At 36.4% G+C, this 14,918-nt stretch overlaps 1 long non-coding RNA gene across 1 annotated transcript; it reads left to right on the top strand.

The window, feature by feature from the left end:
* The first annotated feature begins 297 nt into the window (after positions 1-297).
* On the top strand, positions 298-6,746 carry LOC143662584 (uncharacterized). Its single transcript, XR_013165441.1, has 3 exons — positions 298-339; positions 3,763-3,821; positions 6,592-6,746. It is a non-coding gene; the product is annotated as an uncharacterized LOC143662584 (long non-coding RNA).
* Positions 6,747-14,918: the final 8,172 nt, after the last annotated feature.

The raw sequence follows: 14,918 nt of genomic DNA, 5'->3' as shown, positions 1-14,918 counted from the left end.
CTATAAATATTCTTCTCAGCACTGCCTTTTCTTCATCCTGTGACTTTTGGTGTGTTGTTTTCATTTTAATTCACTTCAAGATATTTCCTAATTCCTTTTTGATTTCTTCTTTGGCCTATTGGTTGTTTAAGAGTGCAATGTTTAATTTCCAATAGTTGCAAATTTTCCAGTTGTCCCTCTGTTGTGGATTTCTAGCTTTACTCTGATTGTAGTAGGAGAAGATACATTATAGGCTTTCAGTATTTTGTATTTGTTGAGCCTTTTGTGGCATCATAAATGGTCCATCTTGAAGAATGACCAGTGAGCACTAGAGAAGAAGGTGTATTCTGCTCTTATTGGGTAGAGTATTCTACATATGCCTGTCAGTTCTAGCTGGTTTATACTGCTCAAGTTTTCTATTTTATTATTGCTTTTATGTCTAGGTGGTCTATCCATTTTTCAAAGACCTATTGAATTCTCCTATTATTAATGTAGAACAATCTCTTTTCCCTTCAGATTTGCCAATATTTGTCTCATATGTCTTGAGGCTCTGTCATTTATATACTTAATAGTTGTTATGTCTTCTTGTTGAATTGATTTTCTTCATGAATTGACCCCTTCATCAGTATATAGTGACCTTCTTTGTCCTTTATCACACTTTTTAAAGTCTATTATGTCTGATATTAGTATAACTACCTCAGTTCTATTTTGGTTACTATTTGCATGGCATATATTTTTCATCCTTTCACTTTCAACTTACTTAGGCTTTGAATTTAAGGTGAATTTTTTGTAGAGAGCATGTTGTTTGGTTGTGCTTTGTTTATCCATTCTTCAAACCTCTGCTTTTTGACTGGAGAGTTGAGTTCATTAATATTTAATGTAATTGCTAATAATGCAGGGTTTCTCCAGTCATTTTTCTATTTGATCTTTGTAAGTCTTATACCTTTTTGACCCTCTATATTTTATATTAATGCCTACCTTCATATTTATTTGATTTTTTTGTCATATACCATTTTGAGTCCCTTTTCATTTCCCTCTCTATGTATATTTTAGATGTTTTCATTGTGGTATGATGAGGCCTAAATTTAATATACTAAATCTATAACAATCATGTTTGTTGTGATAAATGGTCCATCTTGAAGAATGACCAGTGAGCACTAGAGAAGAATGTGTATTCTGCTCTTATTGGGTAGAGTCAGTACATCTTATTGGGTAATGGCAGTACATTTGATGGTGTTCCACAGATATCTTAGACTTGTGCACTTTTCCTCATTATTTATTTATTTATCTTTTTGCTATTCCTAAGCCTGAATCACTTTGATTGCCTTTTTTTCAGCTTGCTGACTTTTTCTTCTGCCAGAAGAAATTCAATAGCACGTTGAAATTCAATAGCATGTTCCTGTAACCTACCTTTTTGTCATACTTGCTACGACCTTTTTGTCATACTTGCTACAACTTATATCTTTATATACTGTATGTTGAAGATAATAGAGTTATCATTACTTTTTATGCATTTGAATTTTATAACATGTAAGAAATAAAAAGTAGAGTTACCCACCAAAAAATACAATACAGTATTACTAACACTTATAATTACCCATATGGATACTTTTACCACAGATCTTTATTTCTTTAAACCTCTTTGATCACTTGCCTGGTACTTTTTCCTTTCAGTCTGAAGGACTCATGTTAGCATTGCTTACAGGGCAAGTCTGGTGTTGACCAGTTCCCTAAGCTTTGTTTATCTGCGAATGTATTAATCTCTCCTTAATTTTGAATGATGGCCTTGCCAGATATAAAATTTTTGGTTGGAAATTTCTTTCTTTCAGCATTTTAAATATTTCATCCCACTGACTTATTGCCTCTATGGTTTCTGATGAGAAATTGGTACTTAATCTTGTTGGAGTTTCCTTGTACATAACTCATGACTTTTTTTTTTTTTGAGCTTTCAGAACTCTCTCTTGTCCTTGGAATTCAAAAGTTTGAGTTCTGTGTATTTAGGCATGGTTCTCTTTGAGTTTATCCAGTTTAGGATTTGTTGGTATTCGTGAAAGTGTATATTGTTAAATTTGAAATTTTTTTTCTGCCATTATTTAATTGAATATTTCTTTGCCCTGCTTTCTCTTTTTCTTCTTCTGGGACTTCCAAAATGTATATGTGAGTACATTTGATGGTGTTCCACAGATATCTTAGACTTGTTCACTTTTCCTCGTTATTTATTTATTTATCTTTTTGCTATTTCTAAGCCTGAATCATTTTGATTGCCTCTTTTTCAGCTTGCTGACTTTTTCTTCTGCCAGCTTCAATCTGCTTTTGAATTCCTCCAGGAAATTTTTTATTTCCTTTGTTATGGTCTTCAACTATGGTACTTCTATTTTGTTCCTCTTTAAAATTTCTGTCTCTTTATTGAGATTCTTATCTTATTCCTTCATTATTTTTCTGATATCTTTAGTTCTTTGTCCATTATTTTCTTTAATTCCTTGAGCATATTGAAGATCATTTTTTTTTTAAAAAGCCAGTATGACCAAAGCCTGGTTTTCTTCATTGGTGATTATTAAATTTTATCTTGTTCCTTTGGAGGGACCGACACTTCCTTTTCCTTTATTTGTCTTGTAATCTTTTGTTGCAAACTTTATATTTTAATATGTTAACTAAGGGGTTTAGTCCCTGAGCTGTTTATTCCTTAACTTTATGTCCAACTATGATATGAGAGAGATTTTCTTGAGTGCCAGGAGGTTTCATAAACAAATAAACCAGCACATAAAACCCTTTCACAGTCTTTGCAAATTGCATTTGTTGGTATTGTCCTTCAGAGTTGGTCCTCCTATCAAGAAGATCAGCCTGAGGTGAAAGTGAACTACAGGGTCCTCTCTGTCTTTTTTGAGCCTGCCTCTCGTCCTGAGATTCTGCTCACTCATGGCCTAGGAATTCCCCTGGTTATGAATCTGTATGCCCCGTCCACTCCCTATGAGACAGACTTTCTCCCTGTCCCAGGTGCTCAGTTTATGTATTAAAGCTGACAATCCTTTCCCATAGCTTCTTTGACTTATTTGTTTGGTTCATCACTTTAGCTGAATGAAGGGCATGACCTGAAAGAGGGAGCCAGAAATGAGTTTCCTGGTACAATCTTTCTGGCTCCCTCCCAGTAGATTGGTACCAACCTATGCACACCCCAATATGTGCATAGAGGTTACACTGCTCCCTTTGAAACAAGGTCAGAAACCCTCAGTGGGAGGCAGGCTGGCTCCACACTGCACTGGGCAGGGGTGGGAGATGGGCCAGCAAAGGTGTCCTGAGCTTCTATCATTTAAGGCTTCATGTTCTTGATTTGGCATTTACCCAGTGACCACAACCCTTCAACTATTTTCTGCAGTTTTGATACAGATGCTTTGCCCCTTTTTTTTGCTATTTGTTCAGAGATTCCATGGGGGAAAAGGCAACTTGGAGTATTTTATGCCGCTGCTTGATCAACTGTATGGTATTACATTAGGTATAGTATTTCTATTTGTGGGTGACTCAGGAAAAAGTGATATGTAGTATAATGATATCTACAATATACTTTCAAATAATAAATAACCAAAATATTTAACCACCATTGAATGTAGATAGAGAGTATATGGTTGTTTATTTTGTGAAAAAACTATCATTGAAATTTAGGAGATAATAAAAATTAATGCAGAGTAAAAATTAGGGGGATAGAGCAGATAGCTGAGAGGAGACATTGTAATTTTCTCTAAAGAAATTCTTCCTCCATTTCCAAAACTCAAATTTTGTCTGTTCCAGGGGTTTCCAACTGCACTTTTGTCCTGAAAGTTCCACCGAGTTTTCCGAAGAAGTTGAAAGTGAGACTAATAAAATGAATTTTGGGCTTCATATACCTTCTTTATTAGTTTGGCTAAAAGCATATTTGAAAAACAGTGTAGTGAACTGAAATAGATAGGGCTAATTAAGAACTTATTTTCAAATAGAGTCTAAAGGTCATTCTCATAGTGCGAAAATGTGTGGGCAATACTTGAATTATTGGAACAAGTGTAGTAACTACTATTCTGACATTTTTGGATATAGCTATATATAATTATATGACTATAACTATATATCTCTACATAGTACATAGTCTCAAGTAATTTTTAAAATAATCCCATGGTATTAGTTAATTACAGCCTATAAACTCAAAGAGACATAAAAGCGGAATGGATATTGCTTACTATCAGGAACAGGGAAGGTTATGGGGCTCACATCTGACAGGGCATCCTGATATGAGCGTTCTCACCTTGTAGGTAGAGCTCTGGTGTTCTGAGATTACCTGCCCTTGATTTGTTGCACTTATTCCTTTATATAAACACAGCCCCTGAGTTGGCTCTATTCCACGCAATTTGAAAATAAATTCCTAACATAAGATTAATTGTTGGAATTCAACTCAGGTGGTCCTTGTTAGCAGTCATATCTCCAACCAACAGTGTGACCTCAAATGTAAAACAGGATTAAAGCCAGCTGGTTGCTTCCTAAGCTCTTTAGAGTTCAGAAACTGGATCTCTTGAACAAATGTCAAATTATGCCTTTGAGAGTAACCTTTTTCTACATACCTGTATCAATAATTTCTACTTCTACTGACTTGCTGTCTTTTAATTTGCCATGTTCTATCTAATTTTACATTTAAATATGAAGGATTCATGATTGAATTCAAAATTTTCAGTATGGTAAGGGATAAAAATGACCAATATCATTAAAACATGAGAATGACTTATAGTTTTAGTTAAAGGAGATAGCCATATTGTTTGGAGAGTGGAAGACTCAAAAGCTTCATTGATCCATCATTGATAAGTAGAATTCTCTTCATGAATAGTGGAATATATTTACTAAAAAAATCTTTGATAAGGGACTTGAAGAGCATTTGAAAATTAACTTTGAATCAGTAATAATCCAACTTTCTTCCCCTATCCAAGTATGTTTTAATTCTTTTTTTTATTAATTAAAAAAATTAGCTAACACAACATTTAGAAATCATTCCATTCTACATATGCAATCAGTAATTCTTAATATCATCACATAGATGTATGATCATCATTTCTTAGTACATATGCATCGATTTAGAAAAAGAAATAGCAAGACAACAGAAAAAGAAATAAAATGATAATATAGAGAAAAAATAAAAATAAAAAATACAAAAATATATAAGAAAAAAAAACTATAGCTCAGATGCAGCTTCATTCAGTGTTTTAACATAATTACGTTACAATTAGGTAGTATTGTGCTGTCCATTTTTTTTTTTTTAGAAATCATACCATTCTACATATGCAATCAGTAATTCTTAACATCATCACATAGATCCATGATCATCGTTTCTTAGTACATTTGCATCGGTTTAGAAGAACTAGCAATACAACCGAAAAAGATATAGAATGTTAATATAGAGAAAAAAAATAAAAGTAATAATAGTAAGAACAAAACAAAACAAAACAAAAACCTATAGCTCGGATGCAGCTTCATTCAGTGTTTTAACATGATTACTTTACAATTAGGTATTATTGTGCTGTCCATTTTTGGGTTTTTGTATCTAGTCCTATTGCACAGTCTGTATCCCATCAACTCCAATTACCCATTATCTTGCCCTGTTTCTAACTCCTGCTGAACTCTGTTACCAATGACATATTCCAAGTTTATTCTCGAGTGTCGATTCACATCATTGGGACCATACAGTATCTGTCTTTTAGTTTTTGGCTAGACTCACTCAGCATAATGTTCTCTAGGTCCATCCATGTTATTACATGCTTCATAAGTTTATCCTGCCTTAAAGCTGCATAATATTCCATCGTATGTATATACCACAGTTTCTTTAGCCACTCTTCTGTTGATGGACATTTTGGCTGTTTCCATCTCTTTGCAATTGTAAATAACGCTGCTATAAACATTGGTGTGCAAATGTCCGTTTGAGTTTTTGCCCTTAATTCCTTTGAGTAGATTCCCAGCAATGGTATTGCTGGGTCGTATGGCAATTCTATATTCAGCTTTTTTGAGGAACCGCCAAACTGCCTTCCACAGTGGTTGCACCACCAAGTATGTTTTAATTTGAAAAACAAACAAACAAACAAAACACATTATAGTTTGGCTCAGAATGTGCTTCAGACTTTGACCATTATGCTCCAGCTTCTCCCTGGGCTCTATCACCCCCACTAGTTCCCTGCACTCTCTCAGGGCCTTCTGAGATCCTGAGGATTTCTCTGAACCCAGACCCATTGGAAAACTGGCTGAGTTTAATCATAGCCTCTGTCTATTCTACTACTCTGGAAGATGTCCTGGTTGAGGTTAGTATTAGTTAACATGGACAGCTATCACATGTATGGTTTGCCAACTTATAAAGTTTTTATACATATCATCTTATGTAATCCTTTTATTTAATTTGTGGCTTATGGTTTTGCTATTTTCTTTCCTATTTTAGAGATGAGAAGAGAGCCATGATGTAACTCATATTCTTTGCTTTTTTATTACACCAACTATAAAACTTCCTATGATCTAAAGGAAAGTCATTCTTGCAAAGTACTTAAAAAAGTACCTCACATATAGTATACTCCATAAATTATTATTGCTGGTAATTCCATGCTTCTTATCTTGTAGGACACGTACACATCCGAGGAGGGTGCCCTGGCTGCCAGACTCATTACATATTCTTGAAGCATCAATTTCACTTGATATTAAATAATTTCAAGCATTACTTTTATTAAAAAATATGGACAATATATATATTTTGCAGCAATTTAAAGATAAAATATTGTATATAAGGAGATCTTCTGCTTTACATTTTGCTGATTTGATCCATACTCCAAAATCTCTGAAGCATACATTCAGTTGGAACTAATTTAGCTTGAAAATTATGTAACCCCCTGCCCTAGGTGCTCTTCCTACATATTTCAGGCTTTGGATGGACCCAGCACTACTCACCAGATTTAGAAGATATCTTTTACCCCAGCAGAAACACAAGATTTGTACTTTGAACCAATTTTTGAAACATTCTGATGGAATGATTAAGGGACTTCAGGTATTTCTCCTGTCCCTGAATATTTTACTGTCAAGCCTTCCAAGTGGCTTAACTTTTTGCCATTTATTATAAATTCTCAGAGAAAATTTCCAGAGAGAAATTATGGTACCAAGGAGAGAGATACCAAATTACACACTTACAACAAAAGCACAGAGAAGTCAGGTACAGAGGCATACAGGGAAGGGGGGGGCCTATATGAGGTCATTGTATTGGAGTGGAGTATGGAATATGGGGAGAATTTCTCAGAATACAGACATTAGCCTACCAATGCTACTCTCCCTCAGCAGTCTGGGGCTGGATGGGGTACAGGATGGAGGTACAGGGAGGGAATTGGGAATAGCCAAGGGGAGGAACTTCAAGGACCACTGGTATCCATATCTTTGGGGGTAAAGAAGAGTAGATAGAGGGAGAGGGATATCCAGAAAGGAGGAAAAAGGAAAAAAAAAACTTTCTACAGCCTTGCTATCATGTGGCAAACTAAGCTTGTCCTTAATGAAAACGTAAGGTCAACTCCGCCATCCTCTGCCTCTGTCTATGAAGCTCCCCCGGGCTTTAAATGCAATTCCACCCTGGCTTCTTTGCAGAACTAAAGTAAACATACTGAGCACAGTTTACAAGAAGCAGCCAATGATGCCCCAAGGAGCTGTATCCCTGAACTTGCAATGCTGTCAGTAGTGAAAATGCTGATGTGATATTTGAAACAGAATTCAGAGGAGAAAGCAACTGGGCCAGAAAAATGAATGAATAGAAGTAGCAGGGTTTCAGCATCGGTCTCTTAAATGTCCCCAGCAAGGATAGTGTGTCCAGGCATCATGCTGAGGTCAATAATTAGACCTGACATCTTAGAATCACAATCCCCAAATTTCCCTAACGTGATTAAATAGCCCAAGGTGACCATCTATTCTGATCTTGATTTACAACTATTTGGACTGAGTTGATAGGCTTTCGAGAACTTATATACTATTACTAATAATAGCAAACACATCACAATTCACATATCAGTAATCTTCTAAATGCTTTACTTATATTAAGTTATTTGATTCTTACCACAAACTTATCTGGTTAGTATTACTGCAGTTTGCATTATACTAATTAAAAAGTGAAGCTCAGTGAATATAAATGACTTACCTAAAGTTCCACAGCTAATAAGTAGTGGGACCAAGACTCCAACTCTGAACTTTGTGCTTTTAATCTGTTCCCTCTAGGCAGGACACCAGGCACCAGGGTGTCTGTGGGATTTAAACAGCCTTAGTTCCTGCCCTTAAAGAGTTTACTACTGAGCTGCAAAGAAAAGCAACTACCCTGAAAAATGATTATCAGGTGGTAAATACTTTGGTGGAGGCAACACAAGGTATAATGGGAACCAGGGACAAAGTCCCAAATCTGGCCCAGGAAGTCAGTGAGAACTTCTTATAGAATGATGCTTACTTACACATCTGCATAATGACAAGAATTATCCCAACGATGAGGTAGCACCTATAGAGGAAGCCATATGTACTCTGACCTACAAGGGAGAAAGACTGTAATGTTTTCAGATAATGAGTCCATTTCAATATGAATGAAGTATAGAGTTTGAGAGGGAAGAGGGGAAGCATGGAGCTGTAAAATTGAGCAGGGATCAAACCCTCATGGGTCTTTGACAAGTGGGGTAGGGGATTGGATAGGGTGTTCTTTTTCCTGCCCTCCTTTTAGAATAAATGGGCAATGCTACAGATGTTTTTTCTTTCTTTCATATCTAACATTTGGAGATGAAATTTTCAAAAAATTTGATAAGCACTAGTAAGCAGTTTGGTAGCATATTGTCATTATAGTTTTATGTTCTTATTCCAGTATAGCCTTTAGAAAATCCATGAAGGGGGGAAATATTTCCTCAGTCTACCCTTTATTTGCTTTAATGATTATTTCTTCATTACCAAGATGATATTCTGTCGGGAATTGAATCATGTGCCCAAAACTAAAGGCATGTTCTGGTGCCAATCCCTAATTCTGTATGTGTGAACCAATTTATAATTAGGACCTTTAAAGATGTTATTGGGTAAGGTGTGCCCAAATGAACAAAGGTGGCCTGAATTCAATGTGGCTGAAGCATTTATAAGCAAAGAAAATTGGACACAAAGAAGTTATAGGGAGTAACCAGAGTCAATGGAACTCAGAATAGAAAGGAGATGACATTGCCATGTGCATTGTCACGTGACAGAAAAGCCAAGGACAAGGATCACTCATAGCCAGGCCCAGAATGCCAGTCTTTGAGGAGAAAGCATCGCCTTGCTGACTCTCAATTTTGGACTCCCCATAACCTTACAACCATGTAATATTTGTTTGTCAGCATCAGGAAACTAATACAGCTTCCCTTCTAGATACTACCTGAACCATAATGGCCCACATATGAACTGTAATGGTCGCAATGGAATGATTCTCAAATATGGAGCCATGAGAGGCAACACAGCTCAATGTAGTTATGAACATTGACTGCAGAACCAGATGACCTGGGCTCAGACCTTAGTCATACCATTTCCAGCTGCAGAACCTTGGGCAAGTGGCTTAACTGCTTCCTACCCTGGTTTAGTCATCTACAAAATAGGCTTACAGAGATTATTAAATGGTTTATTATATTTTATAACTTTAAACAGTGTGTGGCACATAACAAGTGTTTAATAAATGTTAGCTATTATTGGTATTGATCATAGACAAATATGTCATATTTGTCATAGATGGATAGAAATCTTATCTTTACATATATATCCATATATATTTTCATTTAATCTTCTTACAATATTCTGAGGTACTATTGTTATATGATCGTATTTATAGTTTAAGGAAAGAAATTTGGCAATATTAACTAATTTGTGCAAAATCATGAATCTAATGAATGGGTGAGCCAGAGTACAAACCCAGGCTTGTGTAGCCTCTTAAACTTTTAAACTTTTAATGATTTATGATACTTGTCTCTCAAACCTATTGCTCTCTTGATGCCTATATTTCTCCAATGTTTCATAACTTCTCATCCAAACTTAGTTATCCCAAAGGGATCCTTGACTGTATATTATGAGAGGAGGTGTTAATGAGCCCAGAGATGGTTGCAGAGCTGTCCAGGAATCCTACACAAATCCTAGGATGTGTCTATTCGCAAAGGTCAGAAAAGGCCACAAATTGTTGGCTTCTGTGATTCATATTCCATGTTAAGCAGTTGAAGAGCTGAATATTATTTTTCTTATCCCTCATTGGCCTCCATGATAGTGCCGCTGGCTGGACACACATCCTGGTCATCCCTGGTGATTTTTATCACAGTGCAAAACGTCTTCCCAGTGATCTGAGGTGATAAGCAAATTCAGCCCTAAGAAATGAGTTGAGGTAATTGAAACTAAATGACACCCTTTTTGTTTTTTTTGTCTTTAAATGAAGAGTACCTGCGGATGGTTGCTTCCTGCCTCCACCAGCATCATGCACCCACTTTAGCAAGTAGGATTGGGGAGGGGAAGGGCAGTCATTCACTTGAAGCCTTAGCCTTCAAGGGTCCAAGCCAAAGGAGATCGTAAAGCATTTGGAGACAACACAGCTTTAGAGCAGAGAAATAACTTCCAGTGAACATTCATTATACCAGAAATCTGTTTACTATTTGCATTCTCTTTCCTGATGATCTGGAAACAACAAAACACAATTAATTTATTTTAGTTGTGTTTTAGTCAGATAGTCATTGCTTAGGAATCCAGAAGTGATTAATAGTCAGCCATGGCCACATATAATTTCCACTGGTACAAGAGCACGTTGGGCTTTGCTTGTTTGTTCATTAATTTATTTTCATGCCTTCGTTCATTCAACAAGCATTAATTCATCATCTTCAGTATACTAATTATTAGAAATAGAATGATGACTAAAGAATAGTCCATAATCATGAGCAGCTCATTTTGTGATGGGAGAAATGCATATATAAATGCATAACATATAACTTTAATATGTTATGATAAATATCATGATTGTCGTATGAGCAAAGTGTGATGGAGATACGTAGAAAGCAGTATTTACGGGGGTAGAGAAGTGTTCAGGAAAGATACCATAGGAAAGTAGGCATTTTTCTAAGTCTTATTTCATGACAGATATAATGCCATCTTTTTGTTCCAGCATTAAAGCAAGTAATTCCTTATGTGGAAGAGCCATGTATCTCAACTTCGTGAAAAAGTTCCTAACCTTGTCAACCTGTCTCTGGTGTAGTAAGACTTGGGACATAATTTGTTCAATCCTGTTCTAAAAATTTGATGTGTGCTCTCATTTTAGGAAAGTCTCATTTAAAAAATAAATTGGCCATTTTTCAGCAGAATTATTTACTTTACAAAATAATTTGTAATAAGGTGCTCTAGTTTCCTAGGCTGCAAAAAAGCAAACACTATCCCCACTTGCAGCACCAAAATCTGTTTTAGTTTCCTTGGCTGCTCAAAGCAAATACCATGAAATGGGTCAGATTAAACAATGGGAATTTATTTTCTCATGGTTTTGAGGCCAGAAAATGTTCAAATCAAGGCATCATCAAGGCAATGCTTTCTTTCTGAATACTGGCTCAGTTACTGCAATCCCTGGCTTCTCTGTCATATGGCAAGGCACGTGGCTGAGTCTGCTGGTCTCTCCCTTCTCTTCTGGGTTTCATTGATTTCAGCTTCTTGCTTCCATGGCTTTTTCTTTCTCTGTCTGAATTTCATTCTCTATGAAAGCACACTGGTAATAGGATTGAGATCCATCCTGATGGAGATGGGTCACACCATAACTTAAGTAACCTCATGAAAAGGTCCTATGTATAGTGGGTTCACACCTACAGGAAAGGATTATATTTAAGAATTTTTTTTTTTTTGGGGGGGCTACATAGAGCTTCATCACCATGCAAGGTTTTTTTTTGTTGTTGTTGTTTTAAGTAACAAATCCCCCTTGAATGTTAATTTACAGCATCTCAATGTCTATATTCTTTTGAACTGAAAAGACAGGAACTATGGAAATTGAATTGCTCAGTTATATGGCATTGAGAAATTGACTAACATTATTTCTAGTTCCTACAATAGATGTAAGATGTGTGATGTTATTTGTTATTATAATCTATCCACTAAGAAAACTACAGGTCATAGAATCAGAATTGGTTTTAAGGTTCTAATTTGTTATTTCCAGAGCTGCCACAGCTTTTAGTCTTGGTAGCCACACAAAACTATTAGCTTAGCTTTCTGTTCTGATCTAATGCAGCTTTCCAACTCACTTAACAAAACAGTAGCTTGATGATGGAATTCTCTGCTTTCCAAGCATAAGCTGGTGAGTGTATATTTTATTTAATAGCCCAATTCCTTTAACTCTAATTAAGCCTATGTCAAACCTTTGACTAAATTGGGATCTAGCAAGTAGAGGTAAGAGAACATTCTTCCTTAATAGGTTAGGACTTGGGGCTTCTACATGGGCAGGAAATAAAAGATCTTTCAAGTATAAACTCTCCCTGATGTGGTAAAATTTATCTATATTGCTCTCAGTTTTGTGGGATCACTTCCAGACATCACGTTTTATCCATTACTGCGTGAATCCCAGTATATTTATTTCCTTTGTGCTTGACTCTTTGCCTTGAATCCATTCAGCAAAGCATTTTCTTACCTGCTAACTGGAAAGGTAATCAATTCCCAGGATTTTGCCCAGCCACACCTCTCCTTCCAGACCAAGCTCTTCTCAGTCTTGTCCAATTAAAAGGGAGTGACGTCCATACTGCCTAATGATTATCTAGAGCTAGATCCTGTCTGGAAAAATGGAATTATCAAGATCCATGTGCCCTTAAGGCATTTAAGGCAGCAGACTATGGAAAAGCAGTGAGTGTGCATATGTGCATGTGTTTTCAGGGTACCTATCTATTTTTGGGGGGTTGTTTGGCCTCAGACCAATGGGTCAGGAGGTCTAACTGGACTTCAACACAAAGGCCTCTAGGAAGGGAAAGATAAAATAATGAGAAGTAAGCTTCAGAATCCGAGCAAAGCTGATTGGTCAATGTAAAGAATAGCCAAGAAACCCTTTGTCTCCACTGTAAATTATTCTTCCTAATCATGAAGCTCGTATGATGGGAATACTGTCAGAAAGGGCAAAATAATGTCAAAAATTAAAGAGGACTTAGGGATTGTCTAATCTAACTACCTTCCTTTATTGGTGATGACTGAGATTCAAATAGAAGAACTGTACAAGGTCATACAGGTAGACAAAACACCAGGCCTCTGACATCTAGCTCACTGCTCTAATCACCAGAAGCTAGGTCACTTGCTCATTTGCTGTTGTCTGTATCTACCATCATGTGGTATGCTGTCCTTCACTTCTTAAAACTACAGAAATTAGCAACTATACAGAGGGCCTGTGAGAGGCTCACCATACAGGAAAATAAGAAGTCATGAGGTGGAATCCTCTCTTGTCTTTTAAACTACCAATATACTTCTACTGGGTATTTAAGAGCTTTTTAAATGAGAATTGCATAAACATACTTTTGGGTAGATGGATAATATGATACCTAGAAATGTGAAAACTACATGGCAGGGCTGTGATTTGGTTCTATACCTCCAGTGACCTGCAAGAGTCCCTAAATTCACTGGTGGCACTGATATGTTTTCATTCTACCTTCTACCTTACTCTCATTTGCTGTCATATAACATCCCTTGTATCAGAAATTAGTAGGTTTTAGGTTTTAAGTAGTATTAACTTCTATTTTTCCCCACTTCCAGCTCTTGCCTTTATATTCAGATCTGTGTGTTTTTGTTTGTTTGTTTGTTTGTTTGTTTCAGGGAAGAGGTAACAGTGTTATAGATTCCCAATATTCCAGACCAGGAACCAGGTCCAGGAGTTGGTGTTGACTGTGGTTCTTCCTCAGAAGGCTGCTCTGTTTGTAAGGAGTTTCCTGTCAGCACCAGGATCATTATATTTGTTTTGTGTGGTCCCTGGTCAATTACAAAAAAATTGATTCACAATCCCACTTCTCCTTGGCTTGCTTCAGCCTGTCAGAGCTTTTAACATTTGTCTTTTTTTTCCCTAAACTGGGGTGTATAGCACTGGTTTTAACAAAATTATAGTGTTGGCAAATTTGGTCTCCATCAGTCTCTCTCTTCTGTGCTATTTCTCTATTCTTTACTTTGCCTGCGACATCTTTTCCTAGGAAGAAGATTTTCAATGAGATATGAATTTATATTAGTTAAAAAAGGCATCATTCATTTACTCTATTCATCCAACAAGCATTCATTGAGCACCTACTATACTCAAACCATCAGTTATTTCCTTAAAACCTTCATAATTTGTCAGAGGCTCATCCCTACATTATACTACCTCCAAAATTTTTGTCATATCACCTAAAATATTTACTTAATATTTTCATTTAAATAAATTCACTATTGACTTAAATAAATCTGTTTCAATAGTAGATTTTAGACGATGCTTCTTGTCAAGAAGACAAAGTAATCATTGGCTAATGATGTCTTCCTCATCAAATTCTGTAGTTATGATAGAAAAGATATAGTTTATGTGAGCAAATAAACTCCCAGATGCAGCCTTACTACTTTCCCAGGTTGTCTCAAGCAGTGTATTAGTCAGGATTCTCTAGAAAAACAGAATCAACAGGAGATATCTGTAAATATGCTATTTCAAAGGTATCTCATGCAACCTTGGAGATAGAAGAGTCCAAAATCCATAGGACAGGCTGTGAAGCTGGCAGCTCTAATGAGGGTCTGGGTAAACTCCACGGGAGAGGCTCACTGGCTAAAGAAGCAGTGAAAGAGTCTGTCCTCTCCCTTAAAAGTCTTCAACTGATTGGATTACCTCATTGGTGGGAGGCATGCCTCAGTTGATCGCAGATATAATCAGCCAGAGATGCAATCAACTGTCTGATGATTAAATACACTAGCCCTCCAGTTTATCAGCC

Source organism: Tamandua tetradactyla, chromosome 18 (assembly GCF_023851605.1).
Source record: "Tamandua tetradactyla isolate mTamTet1 chromosome 18, mTamTet1.pri, whole genome shotgun sequence".
Classification (NCBI taxonomy): Eukaryota; Metazoa; Chordata; class Mammalia; order Pilosa; family Myrmecophagidae; genus Tamandua; species Tamandua tetradactyla.
This window is presented reverse-complemented; position numbering and strand designations above follow the sequence as displayed.